The following is a 12812-nucleotide window of genomic DNA, read 5'->3' on the forward strand; positions in this document are numbered from 1 at the left end:
AGACGAGAGGGAAGCCGTCTTGCGTCAATAAGTAATAACAGGCAGGCATTTGTGTGATGTGTATTGAAGGATAGCCCAGGCTGTGCAGAGGTAGCATTGTTAATCGGTATTTAAGTATGCCTATAGCCAGCACATCTGCAAAAACCAAGAATTTTCTGCAAAAAGGAATAAGGGCAATGAGATAATGAAGAGTCTATCCCTAAACAACCTGACACGGGAAAGGAACTAGAAGATTAGCAGAATTTGGAAAATGCAAGGGAAAGGGAAATATGGACCAGGCCAGAAGAGACTCCTTTATTATTGTCATTGTTATTATTATTATTAATATTACCCATCTTGGTTAAAGGTTTTCAACAATCCCTTATTGAGGAGTGATTAGAAGTTTATACCGGAGCATCATTAGAAGCCACTCCTAGTTTGTTATATATAACGTTGCCTAAATTAATTGAACAGTAAAATGTACATGATACTCATTTTATTTTCGCTTTATTCATCCACAATTTATGTTTTTGTGCCATTTATAATTTCTGAATTAAAGAGGTATTGTGGTAGGTAGATACTTGAACTAAGAGGGTCTTATCCAACTTTGCAGGCTAAGTTCTGATGCTCAGAGTGTACAAAACCAGGAAAGAAGGGATTCCATAGACCATTGTTCAACAATCATGCTTCTGTCTAATTACTAATAATTAGTATATATAATAATAATTCACCCAGCGACCCAGTGAGTTGGTATCATCATCCCATTTTTTTCAGATGAGGAAACTGAAGCTTAGAGAGATTAAGAGATTTGCCCAAGATCATACCAGTAAATGGAGGAGAGGAATTGGTCATAGAAGAGTAAGTAGAATTTGTTTCCTAAAAGTTTTTTTTATCATGAACAAGTGTGGAGTTTTTTCAAATGCTGCTTCTGCATCGACTGATAAGGTTACTGGACTTCTCTTCTTTAGTTTGTTAATATGGTGGATTACATTGATTGATTTTTTAAATTTAATTTAATTTTTTCGCCTAAAGCCCCAGCAGATATCCGTATGTCATAGATGCACATCCGTCCAGCCGCTGCATGTGGGACACGGCCTCAGCATGGCCGGAGAAGCAGCGCGTTGGTGCGCGCCCGGGATCCGAACCTGGGCCGCCAGCAGCGGAGTGAGCTCACCCAACCGCTAAGCCACGGGGCCGGCCCCTACACTGGTTGATTTTTGAACATTGAACTGGCCTTGCATTCCTAGGATAAACCCTACTAGGTCATGGTGTATAAATTTTTTTATATATTGCTGAATTCTATTTGCTAACATTTTGTTAAGGATTTTTGCATCTATATTCATGAAGGATGTTCGTCTGTAGTTTTCTCTTTTTGTACTGTCTTTTTCTCATTTTGGTTTTAGGGTAATAGTAGTTTCATAAAATAAATTGGGAAGTGTTCCTTCCTCTTCTATTTTCTGGAAGAGATTACGTAAAATTGGGGTTAATTCTTATTTAAATGTTTAGTGCAGTTCTCCAGTGAAACCATCTGAGATTTCTTTTTGGGGAATTAAAAAATTATGAATCCAATTTCCTGCATAGTTATAGGGCTATTCAAATTATCTTAATATTGGGTGCATTGTAGCAGTTTGTATTTTTTGAGGAAGTGGTCCATTTCATTTAAGCTGTTAAATTTATTTCTTTATTCCTTCGTTATCTTTATTAAGGCTGTCTATTTTTTCATTTGTTTCAAGCATGATTATAATTGCTTGTTGAAGCACTTTTATTGTGACTGCTTTAAAATCATTGTCAGATAATTCTGACATCTCTGTCACCTTGCGTTGGCATCTATTGATTGTCTGTTTTCATTTAGTTTGAGATCATCCTGGCTTTTGTGATGATGAGTTATTTTCGCTTGAAACTGGACATTTTCGTATTATGCTATGAGATGCTGAATCTTCTTTAAACCTTCTGTTTTTGCTGGCTTTCTTTGTCACTGCTGTGGCAGAGGAACGGGGGGCATTGCCTCAATGCTGCTGGATGGCGGTGGGTGTTCTGGCTCCCCATATGGTCTCCACTGACACCAATGGACAGACATGGGGTGGGTGAGTGGGCTTGATTGTCAACTGATGGGGGTGAATGTCTTGACTCCTTATTTGGTCTTCTCTGATACTACCTCTTGGGGGTATTGGGGTTCCTCATTACCGCCTCACGAGGGTGGAAGTCTAGGCTCCCACTCCACCTTTGCTGGTTGGGTGGGGCCAGTTTTTTATGCGGTGTTGGCTGGAGTAGAGAACTTATTGTCCAAATGTTTTCTGTCTTGCTAAGCTGCCCCTTTCCTGGTCTTTTGGTTAGAGAATCTGTGCTTTCATTGGGACTTTTTTTGTCTGTATCTATTGGTATTTCAGGGTCACCAGCTTCTCCAGTTCCAAGCCTGGGATATGAGACCAAAGGAAAACCCGGGGAACTCACCACTATGCAGATCCTCAAGTCCCAAGGTCCCTAGTTGGCCTGCCTCCTTCTCTTCACTTTTCAGAGTCTTCTAATGTTTGATTTATATATAAATAAAAATTAAAAAAAAAACATACACACACTGTTGTCCAGGGTTTTTAACTTTAATTAGTGGGAGTAACAGGAATGGTACGTTTACTCCATCTTCCTGGTGGACTATTTTTTTTGCTGAGGAAGATTTGCCCTGAGCTAACATCTCTGCCAGTCTTCTTCTATTTTGTATGTCGGTTGCCACCACAGCATGGCTGACGAGCAGCGTAGGTCCACACCTGGGATCCGAACCTGTGAACCTGGGCCACTGAAGCGGAGCACAACGAACTTGATGACTATGCCATGAGGTCGACTTGATGATTTTTTTTTTTTAATATTAAACCTGTGTTATTTCCCTCTGATTATTAAAATACTATATGTTTATTAAGATCCTGGTACTACAGAAAGGCTGAAATTGAGAGTAATAATTGGGCTAAGATTGTGAAGTGTGGAGAAGGAAGAAAACACCGTTCAGACAGGGATATGGGATTTGCAAAGCTTCTTTTCATTTCCCTACAGCTTTAGACACTTTCTGTCCACATTTTTTCCTGTAACTCAGTTTTTCAATTTTAAAAAGAAAGATAAATACAGACGGACTTTGCTTTAAGAAAACCTGAGCGAGGTGGAATTGGATTTACAAAGTGAATATATCAGGAGGTGACTCTGCGTTTTACTCTGAATCACAGAAAACTTCTCAGGAACTCATGTGTCGAAAAAGTCAGCTTGGAATATTTTCACTTGGTAACCACTTTGGGATTCTTGGCATAAATATAATTCACACAGATAAGGACAGTAAACCCTCGTTTGGAAAGTGCTTTGCTATTATACATTATATTACGTTTGATTGTTGATCAAATCATTTCCCACATCTACCCTTGATGTATGACTTGAATGAAACAACCTATGATGCAAATATTATTCTTGCATTCTGACAGCACTGTCATAATAGGGTTCTCCTGAATTATTAGTAAAAAACATTTTCAATGAGATTTCTAGCCCTGGGTGTGAACTGCAGTCAGCCACTGATGTTTTTCACATTAGCATCATCACATTGAGTGTTACTGTAACGGCATTCTCATGTCGCACAACATTGGGGCCAAAAGAGTTTTTCCTAGAAGAGGTCTACTTCGCGAGGTAGCCCCAGCCATTTCATACCATTTCTTTCATGCCTCTGTTTCAGCTGACATTTCCCTCTCTCGCTTTATCTTCCTGCAAGAAATAACTACAACCCACACCCTGAATTACAATTCTAACTATATTGGAAAGTGGTTACTTAAAAACAAGAATATATGTTTTGGATAGGCAAGCTTAAAATGGAGAAGAGCAGACAGCCCAGTCATCAAAGGATAAAAATCTATACTAATCTTAAAAGCAAAACACGGCACAGAATTTCTTGTCTATTTTTCTACGCAAGAAGGCCATTGTACTTCCGTTCCCGGCCATGTCAGCAGTGATGGGCCCCCCCACCCCCACCCTTCTTTTTTCCAAGCATTGATTGTTCACTTCCCCTGACACCCCATCACAGCCCATTAGTGCTGAAAACAGACGGGCCCAGCTGCAGCAGCAAAAAGGCAAGTTTGAAAGAAAATATCGAAAGCTCGGCTATTAGGACCCACACCAGCCCCAGATGCAACAGCTCCCTCTCCTCGCCCCCACGGCACTTCTGTGAGGAGCAACAGAATCAGCAGATTTTCTTCAATCCAGACTCCAAGGTCTGGAGGAAATGACGAGAAGTATCGCTATATTTTTACTTTCATTTTCAAAGGAATTTAGTTGAGGAATATGAAAACAGAGTTGGCGACAGCGCTTTTGCTGATAACGCTAATATTCATTATGTCTCTTTTCAGACCCAAGCGTTTCAGATGTGAGTGGCTCAGCTGTCCTGGGCTCCTGAAGGCCACACTTGAAACCCTGGCCACTTCTTAAGTTATGAGTCTTTTTCTTCTGTTTTTTCATTCGGCAGAGTTATCTGGTGTCTGTGTCCCCAGAGTCAGAGTAATGGCAATAGCAAGCGTTCACTGTGATTGTACAGTTGATTGCCCAGGGGAGAAACGTGACAACTCCAGACTTCCAATAGACCTCGTATTTGCAGAGAGAGAAGCTCAGGCGAGGGCGGCCAACTTGTCAAAATCTTAAGAGCCAACATACAAGTTGAATCGAACTTTAATTGAAAGCTTGGATGCGAGTTTTGTACAGTCAAAGCCTGAGAGAAGTGGTACCCAAACAAACAGTGGTCCTCATCCATCTAAGTAAAAAGTCTAGCTGCAAATGGTCATTGAGTCAAGAGTAGAGAAGAATGAAGAGCCAGATAAGAAAGCAGCATTGAGCAGGAGTTTGTGTATCCTCACCCGCTGTGGAGGGCGGAGAGGATGCAATGACTAAGGGTGGGCTAACAGCAACTATGATCCAGCTAAGGAACAGGCACCGGAAACATGTGATTTAGCACCATTCTTGCCAGGTGTAGACAGCTTTAGGAAGGAAATCAAGAGCAGGTCGCTCAAGTGAGTTTTATGGTCCCGTCCACCATCAAGCCTGGATGTTCTTGGGGGGTACTCACTCTCCGCTTCACCTCCCATCGTGTGTTGTGTCCTACCACGCTGCTGATGTGTTTCTTGCTCGTCCGGAGCCCCAGGAGAGGTCTGGGAGGTCCGGAGTGTCCATCACCTCTGAAATCCTGTGGCTCGGACAGACCTGCTCTCCCACCGCCCCAGCTGGTGCCCTATGAACACTCCCAGGTTTCCCCCCAGCCCTCCACACCCTCTCCCTCTGGCAAAGACGCCTGCTCTGGCAGAGGAAGGGTCCTCAGGAAATCCCTGGTTCCTAGGCTTTGGGGCCTCGTTTACTCAGCTCCCCCCCCGACCGTGCTTCATCCGACCGGGTGGATGCTGGGCCCCGTCAGAGGGAGCACTTCAGTGTGGACCGTGCAACCTGCAGACATCAGGCCTGACTTGGACGCGGAGCCACTGCCTGGTGTCTGTTCTAGCGTCCAACTCACTAAATCTGGAAGTTGCAGCTTCGGCCCTGCATTCAGCTCTGAATCAGTCCTTTTGGTCTGCTGAGGAGACCTGGCCTCGCCGTGTCCTTGGTCCTCAAATTACTGCCCTGTGCCTGATAACAGAGACCCAATCCGTGCCTCAGCGCACAGGTTCCTGTCCTGACCCCAGTGCCTGCGGACTCAGCCTCTCCTGCCTGGTTCTGGGCCAGCTCCTTCCACACCATTTCCTTCCCCATCACCTGCGGGCATGCTGGAACTTTCTGAGTTTACCTGTTCTCTGACTAAGGTAGACCTTGGGGTTTGGGCTGGGTCTGGATCCTTGGCTGAAGGCATGTATGTGTTTTTGACTAAAGACAGCTTTAGAAGAGGTATGTTAAGAAATGGGCCCACTAGGCTGGCCCCATGGCTCAAGTTCCTCAGCTCCACTTTGGTGGCCTGGGTTTGTGGGTTCAGATCCCAGGTAGAGACCTACTCTGCTCATCAGCCATGCTGCGGAAGCATCCCACATACAAAATAGAGGAAGACTGGCACGGATGTTAGCTCAGGGATGATCTTCCTACAAGCAAGAAAAAAAGAAAAAAATGGGCCCAATAATATGAAAGTTTATGCATTTTGATGTGTGCAAAAGCAGAAAGGAGCAGATTAGAAGAAGAAGGAAGAGAATTAAAAATCATTTCAAACAGTAAGCCAACAGAACCTGGTACAGCATTTTCCCTAACTCTGAGTTAATACAACACTTTCACCTGAATGTGGCAAATCTTTGTTTAGCAGACTTGGGTGGGGGTTTACAAGTGGGATTTCTCTGCTTACCTGGGGAAGTGTCATAGAGTTCTAAAAACCAGTAGAGTTGGAGGTGTTTTAATTTTAAGAGTTCCTCTGGGCACTTCTTAAGTAGACTCGTGTGTGGTCCTCATAAGCCTACTAAACAAAATTTGAGAGAAACAAGATGTCTTGAAATTTGGAAATGCTGCAGCAATCGACTGGTGCCATCAGGTAGAAATGCATCATCTGAGAAGCCAGTGCCCCCATCAGATATAGAGACAATGATGCTTAATTATTTGTAATAAGCGTAGGACCAAATCCAGAAATGTAACTGCCCTGGTCTGAGCGCTTGGTACATGATTATTATTTCCTGTCTCTACCCAGCAACCTACCTCAAACCTGATTAGTCACCATAAAAGACACATCTTAGCAAAGTGACCCTGGTTCTGCAGTGGTTTGCTGCAGGCTGAGTTTGGCTTCCCACCTGGAGCTGGGTCCTATTTATCCTGTGAGGTCACGGTCCCCTGCTCGGTGCCAGGTGATTTTTCATTATGCAGTAAAACACTTCCCGGCAGGCTGTTTTCATTACAGTGATGGGAGAGTCTCGTGATTTGTTTTTATCATGTCATGCCCCGCAAACCTTGACGGGACTCAACTCTAAAGCTCTTCCCACCACGGCCCCCAGCCAATTACCCTCCTGGGGCCCTGGACCTTGCTCATCTGCTCCGCAGCATCCCCACCACATTTCCCCACGAGCTTACTGTGTGTCATACATTGCCATTGCAATAATAATGAGAGCTACGACTATTGAGCACCTACCATATGCTGGACATTGGGCAAGTTGCTTTATGCATGCTATTAAATCCTGGAAGTAAAAGCGTGAGGTGGTTACTGCAGAAAGTTCTAGTACTGTGTGCAAGGTTATGCCCAGTGCCTGGCAGAGCCAGGATTTGAACCCTGGGGTCTCCAAAGCCCTTACACGTAACTGTTCCCCTTTACTGTCTTTCTGGACATAAGGCCTTTCTTGCTCCTCTCTTCGGAAGAGGGCCCCATCTCCTCAACACCACTTAAAATCTACCTACATTTGGACTCATTTCCCCAATAACCTCCCTGAATACTTAGCATTTCAGTTTCTGTAAGCACTGTTTAATGCCTATTGCTTTATCATCGCGAGTACGAAATGCTGACTCTTTTAAATCAACCACATAGCGTTTGTTTTTAAAAGCTCTTTATAAGACACAGTAGTAGGTTTGATTTGTGGTTTATAAGACAAAATGGTGGCTGGTGAAATTTTCAAATGGGCATATCAATTGCAAGTTTTAATGGATTTCAAAACAAGTTTGCACATGACCAGAGATGATGGAAATATATAATTATATTGAAGTTTACAGATCAAAAATCATCTACACTTGTGGTTTATATATATGGATTATTTGTATATAAATATACACATATAATAAATATATCTGTATTGATATATATATTTCCATATATATGTAATTTGGCCACTTGTTTTTTGTATACATGACTTCTCTCCACTCCTACACACTTGACTTTGAATTACCTAAAGACCAAGCCCAATTGTAATTTGGACTTGAAGTACAATGAAGATGACATTTCAACCTGCATAAGAGAGATATCCATTATAAGACAGACATCAACATGGACTCTTCCGAGGCTGGTTTATACACTTACTGAGCATAATTAGGTATTTTGATTTGATTTGTGAAATAACTGTTTTTGCAAAGTTGTAAGTAAATACAATCTTATTTAAAATGCGCTGGAAGGAAAGACAAATGGCTAATTAACATATGAAAAATGTTCAAACTTATGAGTATCAAAGAAATGTAAATTAAGAGAACACTGAGACTTTTTTATCTATCAAATTGGCAAGTTTAAATAGTATTACACTCAGAGCTTGAGAGGATGAACATTTGTTGGGAGAGAGCTTTGGCAATATATATATATTTTTAAAATGTTCATATCTTTTGTCTCAGTAATCTTGTTTCTAGGACTTTATCCTAAGGAAATATTGAAATATTTATGATGCAACATTATGTATAGTAGCTACAAATTAAAAAAAGCAAAATATCCTTAATGGAGGAGTAGGGAAATTATTATAGCTCTCTATGATACACATGATATACAGACATACATAATAGAATATTACTTATATATTTTATATATTTAATAAATGTTATGTATTTATATATTTTATAAACATTATATATATAAAGACATAGGAAAGTGCCCATATAATACATTAAATGAAAAAAAGCAAGTTATAACCCTGTGCATTACATTAGTCCCACAATCTTATAAAAAAATATGTTTATAAACATGCATAGAAAAAAGACTATAAAGAAACGTATTGAAATGTTAACAGTTGCAGTGGGTTAATGTTGATTTTTATTTTTTTCTGCCTTTCCGTATTTTTAGAAGAGAAAGCCTGTTTGTCAGAACCCCAAATCCAACTGTACAACACTTAACAAGTGCGTTGGGATGGACTTCAGGCAAGATGTCAAAGTGAGTAGATTTGGAAACTTCTCTTCTGTTCCACACACACAGGAATTAGGAACGACTTCTACACAAAAGTTAGAACCCCAGAGCTGTGCCGAAGGAAGGGAGGCGAACCTCCCAGGACCAGCGGGGAGCAGAGTCCCAACGCAATGAGGTTGGCTGAACCTGGAGGCCTGTGGGTGGTGGGGCTGGAGGAACTGAATTTGGGATCAAGGATTTCAAAGTGGGAGGGGATCGGGGTGGGGGGTGGTGAGTCTTGCTTGAGGCTCCTGTCGTGAAGCCAGTGCTGAGAATGTGCTTCCATGGCTGTGACTGGAAGCTGGGAAAACTCCTAACAACTCACCTGGAGTTTCAGCAGGTCACAAGCTGCTCACCTTTGGCAGAGGGCGGAAGGAAGGCACTAGCACAGCTGGGAGGTGGACCAAGTTCTGTCCTGGCTTGGGGTGGGGAACCAGGAAGACTCAGCAGGGTGAGGCTGTGTTTCTGAGCTGCAGATCTCCTAGGAGCTAGGCTGAGGCATTCCACCGCCATGGGGAGGTGAAAAGCCTCCTCTGCTGGTTTGGAATGACTTTAGCAGTAAGTAATTGCACCCTAAACCATAGAGATGTTTATTACTTTTCTTAATAACAAGAACTGGAGGCAGGCGCTCTTGGGACAGTCTAGCAGCTCAACAATGCCATCAAGGATCCAAGCTCTCTCTTTCTCCTCTCTGCTGAGTTTGTTGTTTGTTGCCTCATGATTGTCACATGGCTGCTGCTGCTCCAGATATCACAATTTCTGTCTTCTCAGAAGCTCCAAAGCAGAATCTCCATTATATCTTGTTAGGCAGAACTGGGTCATGTGGCCTCCCTTGGCTCCAGGGGAGGCTGGGAGACTGAATGTCTAGCAAAGGGAAACAAATAAGTCACAACTGACTTAGACCAATCAGATCTATCAGCTGGACACATTACTACTCAAGATAAAACTGAGTTTTATTAGCAAAGAGGTAGGGAGGGAATGGCTGTTAGGTAGGCAACTACCACGCAGTACAAATTCTCAAACAAAATCGGAAGAACTCGTACTATAAATGGGAAACTATAAATAATAGTTTGGGAAACTATAAATAATAGAGGAATCTGAAAATTACTTTAAAATAAATACATTTACAATCTTTAATGAGATAAACCAACAACTGTCAAACATGAATTAAATAGGCAATTACTTCAAGAATAGATGGATGAAATAAAGAAGAGTCAGAAATCTTGGAAATGAAAAATGTAGTCATTGAAGTAAAAAAGGAACCCCTATAAGTGAAATATTGAACTGGGTATAGTTGAAGAAAGTGAGATGGAAGCTAGAACTTTGCAAGTTACCTGGAACGCAGTATTGAGAGATAAAGAAAGATGAAATGTGAAAGGAAACTTAAAGGCACATGGAGGGTAAATTGGGAAATTATAAGTTGTTCCTAATAGGTATTCTTAAAAGACTATAGCAAGAATGGGAGAGAAACAATATTTGAAAAAGATAAGGGCTAAGAATTTTCTAGAATTAAAGGTAGACATGAATCTTGGTGTGAAAAGGGCATCTTAATTGTTAAGGAGAGCAAAAATCTCACACCTGGATACATCATAGTGAAACTACAGAATGTCAGGAATATATTAATAAAAGTTATCAGAGAGGGCTGGCCTGTGGCCTAGTGGTTAAGTTCGGCGTGCTTCACTTCAGCAGACCGCATTTGATTCCCAGGCACAGACCTAAGTCACTCCTTGGTGGCCATGCTGTGGTGGTGACCCACATACAAAATAGAGGAAGACTGGCACAGATGTTAGCTCAGGGCAAATCTTCCTCAGCAAAAAAAAAAAAAAAAAAAAAAAAAGTTTCAGAGAGAAATACAGATTACTTACAAAGGGACAGCAGTCAGACTGATAGCAGATTTTTCATCAGGAACATAAGATACCAGATGATGGAATAATGTCTTAAAAATGCTGAGGGAAAACAACTGCCAAGCTAGATTTCTACACCGGCCTAAATCATCATTTCAGAATAAGTGTAAAATACAAAAAAAACTAAAACACAAACAAAACAAAACAGAAAAAAGAAAACTATAAAGCTAGAAGAAAACATAGGAGAAAATCTTTTTGACCTTAGGAAAGACAAAAATTTCGGAAATAGGACACAAATAAGCATGAACATAAAAGAAAAAAACTGTTATCAGTTAAATTTATATTTAACTTCATCAAAATTAAAAACTTTTGCTCTCCAAAGGATACCATTAAGAAAAAGAAAAGCTAGAGAATGGAAGAAAATATTTGCTACATATATATCTGACGAAGGGTTTGTAGCCACAATATGTAAAGAGCTCCTATAATTCAATAGTAAAAAGACAAACAACCCAATATAAAATAGAAAAAATATTTGAACACTTTTCAAAAGAAGATAAATGAATGGCCAATAAACACATGAAAAGATGCTTATTATGATCAGACATCAGGGAAATGCGAAAACAAAAAACAAACAAAAAACCCCAATGGGAGACCACTATTTACTCATAAAAGAGCTAGAATTAAAAAGATTGACAATACCAAGTGTTGGCAAGGATGTAGAGCAAGTAGAACTCTCATGAACTGCCATTGAGAATATAAAATGGTACAACCACTCTGGAAATCTGTTTGGCAATTTCTTAACAAATTTAAACATATAGTTACTGGGTGATCCAGGCATTCCACTCTTAGGTATTTACTCCAAAGAAATGAAAACACATGTCCATACTAATATTTATACAAAAATGTTCATAGCAGCTTTAATCACAATAGCCGAAACCTGGAAATAACCCAAAATATCCATCAACTGGTAAATAGATAAACAATATGTGGTATATCCAGTATGTGGAATATTACTCAGCAGTAAAAAGGAACAAACTATGAAACATACAGCGACATGGATAAATCTTTAAATCATGCTGGATGAAAGAAGTCAGATACAAAAGAGTAGGTACTGTATTTTTCTATTTATATAAACTGTAAAATAATCTATAGTGACATGATGCAGATCTGTAGTTATCTGGGGCTAGGGTAGAGGGGAGTATGGGCTGCAAAGGGGCACAAGTTTTTGGGAATGATGTAAATGTATCTTGATTGTGGTGGGGGTGTTATGAATATTTACATCTAATGAAGCTCATCTAAACGGATGCAGTTTGTTGTATGCAAATTTTTCCTAAATAAATGTGATAAGGAAAAAAAGTGATGTTTTCAGACATACAAAGATAAAGAGAAATTAAATCTGAAGCCTTGATAAAAGAACTTGTAAAATACTTTGGATGAAAGAAAACAAATGAACCCAAAAGGCAAGAATATATTGTAAGGAATTTAATGCTTCAATGAAAAAAATATGCTTTGAGGATCTTACAATCCTGGGTGAATCTCTGTGTAACACGATCAACTAGTAAAACTAAATTGTTCTAACTTAAAACATTTTTTATTATAAAAATTTCAAATGCACAAATATAGAAATATTGGTATAAAGAACACCCATATATCTAGAAAAATCCCTACCTTCATACACTGAGCTTGCCAAATTAGGAAATACCTGTATTTGTTAATCATCACATTCTTTGCTTTAAAAAGGTTATTTCCTTTATGTTCTGTGAAAATGGGTCAGATAAAAAAATTATCATTTTGGGCCAGCCCAGTGGCCTAGTAGTTAAGTTTGGCATTCTCCATTTTGGCAGCCCATGTTTGGTTCATGCGTGTGGACCTACACCACTCATCAGCGGCCATGCTGTGGCAGCGACCCACATACAAAATAGAGGAAGATTGGCACAGATGTTAGCTCAGGGCCAATCTTCCTCAGCTAAAAAAAAAACAAAATCATTTTCCATATTTATAATATTTAAGAAATGTGAAAGATAATTAAAAGATGAACACAAAATGGTATTATGCTCAAGACCTCAAATCATATTACAAATATCTTGTAATTGCAAAAGACCTCCCTCTTGCATGAACCTTTCAAATAAAGATTTCTTGGACATTGATTTTATTTTTCAAATATATATTTCACA

Source organism: Diceros bicornis, chromosome 39 (assembly GCF_020826845.1).
Source record: "Diceros bicornis minor isolate mBicDic1 chromosome 39, mDicBic1.mat.cur, whole genome shotgun sequence".
In the NCBI taxonomy this organism is placed as follows: Eukaryota; Metazoa; Chordata; class Mammalia; order Perissodactyla; family Rhinocerotidae; genus Diceros; species Diceros bicornis.